Source organism: Microcebus murinus, chromosome 16 (genome assembly GCF_040939455.1).
Source record: "Microcebus murinus isolate Inina chromosome 16, M.murinus_Inina_mat1.0, whole genome shotgun sequence".
Taxonomy (NCBI): Eukaryota; Metazoa; Chordata; class Mammalia; order Primates; family Cheirogaleidae; genus Microcebus; species Microcebus murinus.
Window position 1 is genome coordinate 28,592,229 of NC_134119.1, and position 5,150 is coordinate 28,597,378.

Below are 5,150 nucleotides of genomic sequence, written 5' to 3' on the forward strand. Positions count from 1 at the left end.
CTTAAAAAGGAAGGACTTTCTGACACAAGCTACAACATGGATGTACCTTTTGAGGACATTATGTTAAATGAAATAAGCCAGGCACAAAAGGACTAATATTATCTGATTTCACTTACATGAGATTCCTAGAGTAGTCAAAGTCCTAGAGACAGAAAATAGAATGGTGGTTTTCAGGGGTTACGGGAGGGGAAGAATGGGGCATTAGTGTTTAATAGGCATAAAGTTTCAGATGGGGAAGACAGAAATTTCTGGAGATGGATGGTGGTGATGGCTGCACAACAATATGAATGTATTATACTTAATACCACTAAACTGTACACTTTAAAATGGTATTATACTGTTTTATGTTATGTACATTTTATCACTTTTTTAAAGATTGTGGAATAAAACAAAAATTCTCCTCTTTTGGCATCCAGGACGCCACACATCCCTGGCTTTCCTCCTGACTCACTGCCTACTCCTTCTCTGTCTTTTCTGCAGGTCTTTCCTCTACCTCCTGATCTCTACATGGTGGACTCCTTAGGGCTAAGTCTCTGCCCCTTTTTAAAAAATTAATCTCCGCTGTCTCTTTGGGTGGTCACATGCAATTTAATGGCCTTCAATGACATCTATATGTTGGTGGAACCCAAATATATTTCTCCAGTCTCAAACTCTCCCCCAAGCTCCAACTGCCTGCTTGGCGCCTGCACTCAGATGTCTAATTAGTGTCACTCTGGGTTCAGCCTCCTCACCTCCTTCACTTGTCCCTCCCGCACTCTTGCTGTCTCAGTAAACAGCACCACCACTCTACTCAGCTCATGCCAGAAGCCCTGGAGTCACCCTGGACTCTTCCTTTGACACCGGTACCCAATCTGTCAGAGGGTCTTATCCACGGACCCTGCAAAATGCCTCTCAGTCCGCCCATGTCTCTCCATCTCATCATCTTTCACATCCGCCATCATCTTTTGTCCAAATTACTACAATAACCTCCTTGATATAACCCATATTGTAACCCATCTATTTTGTCCCCCTCGAATGTACAATAGCCATTTTAAAGTTAAAATCTGATAAAGTCACCCTCCTGTTTAAAACCCTGCAATAACTTTCTGATGCTCTTAGAATAAAATCCAAATTCCTTATGGTGACTGGCCGGATCTTGCCTGACGCCCAGCCCCTGACAAGATGGCTGATCTCATCTCCTACCACACTCTCCCCTCACTCTCTGCCCTTTTACTGTTCCTCAGATACAGCAAACTCTTCTCTACTTCGGGGCCTTTGTACATCTGATCCTGTCTGCTTGCAAAACCAGCTTCTTCTCATTCTGCAGGTTTTATCTTAAATATCGTCTCCTCGAAAAGGCCTTGCATGACCTCATTATGTAAAGCAGGGATGAGCAAACATGGCCCATGATCTGAATCTGGCAAACCACTTGCTTTTATAAATAAAGTTTTATTGGAACACAGTCATTTACGTATTGTCTATGGCAGTTTTCCCATTACAGTGTCAGAGTTGAGTTGTGACAGACACAGTATGTCCCACAGAACTTAAAATATTTACTATCTGGCCCTTTACAGAAAAAGTTTGCAGATCCCTCATCTAAAGCAATCCTTCCTTCTTCTCAAGTTAATCTCTATTGTGTCACTGCCTTTATTTCCTACACAGCACTTACTATAATCTGTAATTATTTTGGCTGTTGATGTGTGTGTGTTTATTGTCTCAAAGAAAATTAAGCATTTAGAAAACAAACATTAAAAAATGTACCTGAAAAGAAGTCTTACAACAGGGTCCAGCTTTTAGAATGATCCATGACCAAATAAAAAAATTTTACAGCTTCTTTTACAATTTGTCTAGCAGGTTTTCCAGTTTTTACTAGAAAATTCCCTACAAAAAAAAAAACAACAACAACAACAAAAAACAATGGATATTTCAAGGAAAAAAAAATTACTAAGTGGTTAGTCTGTCCAAGATAGGAAACAAGCAGCAGTTTTCTCATGTGATTATTATTATTATATATCCAAAAAAGCAATCACTTTTTGTTTGTTTGTTTTGTTTTTGTTTTGAGACAGAGTCTCACTCCGTTGCCCTGGCTAAAGTGCCATGGCATCAGCCTAGCTCACAGCAACCTCAAACTCCTGGGCTCAAGCCCTCCCAAGTAGCTGAGACTATAGGCACGTGCCACCATGCCCAGCTAATTTTTTCTATATATTTTTAGTTGGCCAATTAATTTCTTTCTACTTTTATTTATTTATTTATTTATTTATTTATTTGAGACAGAGTCTCACTTTGTTGCCCAGGCTAGAGTGAGTGCCGTGGCGTCAGCCTAGCTCATAGCAACCTCAAACTCCTGGGCTCAAGCAATCCTCCTGCCTCAGCCTCCCAAGTAGCTGGGACTACAGGCATGCGCCACCATGCCCAGCTAATTTTTTCTATGTATATATATTAGTTGGCCAATTAATTCTTTCTATTTATTGGAGAGGCGGGGTCTCGCTCTTACTCAGGCTGGTTTCGAACTCCTGACCTCAAGCGATTGTCACACGCCTTGGCCTCCCAGAGTGCTAGGATTACAGGCATGAGCCACCGCGCCCAGCCTGTTTGTTTTTGAGTCAGGGTGTCTTACTCTGTTACCTGGGCTAGAGTGCAGTGGTGTCCTCATAGCTCACAGCAACCTTAAACTCCTGGGCTCAAGCAATCCTCCTGCCTCAGTCTCCCAAGTAGCTGGGACTACAGGCACACACTATGACACCTGGCTAATTTTTTCTATGTTTAGTAGAGACAGGTTATCACTCTTGCTCAGGCTGGTCTCAAACTCATGACCGCAAGAAATCCTCCCTCCTCAACCTCCCAGAATGCTAGGATTACAGGTGTGAGCCACCACGCCTGGCCAGGTGAACTGATTCCATAATGGCTGATATCTTTCGTTATCTTTGAGCTATTGAACACCTCTGTAAGTTTTACCATGATCGATGGTAATACAAATAATTCTTGCCATAGAGATGCAAATAAATTTTATCTGCTTGAGATGCCATTGACTTCCTCAAGTCCTCCCTGAAGAAAACCCTTTTGCATCTTTAGCAAGTTAATTTCAGCCTTCCCCATTACCTCTATATGTCTCTACTCTTTGGATTTGCCTTTGAACTAGTTTTTAACACCTCCCTGGATCCCTCATAAATTAATGAGTTAAATAAAAATCCTTGACACATGTTTATTTTATATTTGAACAAGAGGCATGATTTTATTCTTTTGTAAAAATTATCTTCTAACACATAGAATCGCTCTTATTAAATATTCGTTTAATGAATGCCCGAACAAATAAAGATTATGTTCTCAACCATCCTGTAATTCTTTAGAGCACTAATCATTGACCACATGTAATAATTATACAGTTCTTTGTGCATTTATGTGTGTAATATCTGTCTCTCTTGACCATAGGCTCCACGAGGGCAAAGATCTTGTGTGGGTTGCTTACCGCTGTGTTGCCCAGTGACTAGCATGGTGCCTCCCAGCACACAGCAGGGGATTACATATACATATATGCATATAAGGACATACACATATTCAGATTTTCATATATATGTTTATATATGTGTATGTATATATGCAGAGACCGAGAGCAATCGAGGAAGGAAGGAAGGGACAGAGATAGGAAGGAAAGAGAGATGGAAACCAGTGATGGTTCTCTCTGACAGGAGTGGGACGGTGGCATTCCAAGGCACCCTCCTATCCCCACCCAACTGTCCTCACCAATGAGGACACGGAAGCCAAGATGCTTAGTGAGCTGTTGAGCTTTCTATTGTGGGAAGAGCTGTGATTACTAAGTTATCCCTTCCTTCCCCACCCCCCCACCCACACTGCAGCCTCCTTTCCAGACCCTTCGCTGCCCTATCACCCACTCCTGCCCCCCTGCAAGTCACCTTCCTGCTTCTCTCAGCCTGCTGTTGCTGGCGCCTCCCAGACACCCAGCCTGACCTTTAGCAGTCTCCACTTTGGTCATCACCAGACAGAAGCCCTCTAACCCACTTGCTCCGGCTCCATCAAATCACCAAAGCTCTGTCCAGGGTTGGAGAAGCCTTCTTCCTTAACTCTGAGTTAGAAGCTTCCAGGGACATCAGGGTGATTGATCTAGCCCCCTGCCCTCTGGGAGCTTGCTGTCTAATGGGAGAGATCATATATGTCCCTTTGGAGATGTCATGCGATAGAGAGAATATTGGTGCCCACACATCTCTGTGCCAGAGACCACTAGTTGCCTCTCATATCCATTTTCTCCTCCTCTGGAAGATAAATAAATAAATAATAACATCTGACTGTAAATAAAACAGCTTACTTTTAGCAGTACATTTAGCCATGCAGAATAAAGACTACATTTCCCAGCCTCCTCCTTGTAGCTAGTTATAGACATGTGACTAAATTCTGACCAGTGTGGTGTGAACAGAAGTGATGTGAACAACTTAGCCATCTCCTTTCCACCTGCCCGTTGGCTATGGTGTAGATATCGTGTTGCCATCTGAGACTGCAGCCCTGAACCAACACCCCAGGGTCGGCAGAGCTACGACATACAAGAAGCCTGGGGTTCCCACACCATCCAGCTAGTCCTCGATTATTTATACCTAGACCTGGGAGGAAAAAAACCTCTATCTTTTTTATGCTATTATTACCTTGGATTTGTGTCAGAATAGACAAACCTATATACCCTATATTCTAATCAGTTAATCCATTTATTTGCAAAAGAATTCAAGCAAGAACAAATTTTTACTTCCTACTATGTGCCAAGCACTGTTTCAGAGCCTAGAGATACAGAGTCTCCAGCACAATGATGCATACCTTCCAGTGAATGCATACTGTGTCTGAGTCACCTATGGTTCTCCTCTTCCTACGCCCCCTTCCCCTTCCTCACTTGTCCTCCACGTTCAGTGACTGGCATAACCATATACCAACCCCAAAGCAAGGAGAGAGAGGCATCGAAGAGGGGAAAGGACATGGAATTTATAGTCCCATGGACTGTGTTTAAGTCCTAGCTTAACCTCTCAGAGACGTAGTTGCCCCATCCATAAAATGGGGACAAGAAGTTGCTGGAGGTGGGGGATAAAATGGTAGAATGAAGTGGAAAGTTTACAGCACACTGTTCAATACATGGTCTGTCCTTAATAAAACACAGCTGCCAGAGTAGTAATGAT

General features: G+C 42.7%; 1 non-coding gene across 1 annotated transcript; it reads left to right on the forward strand.

Annotated features, from left to right (window-relative positions):
* The first annotated feature begins 1,798 nt into the window (after positions 1–1,798).
* On the forward strand, positions 1,799–1,863 carry LOC142861488 (U7 small nuclear RNA). Its single transcript, XR_012912714.1, has one exon. It is a non-coding gene; the product is annotated as a U7 small nuclear RNA (small nuclear RNA).
* The last annotated feature ends 3,287 nt before the right edge of the window (positions 1,864–5,150 follow it).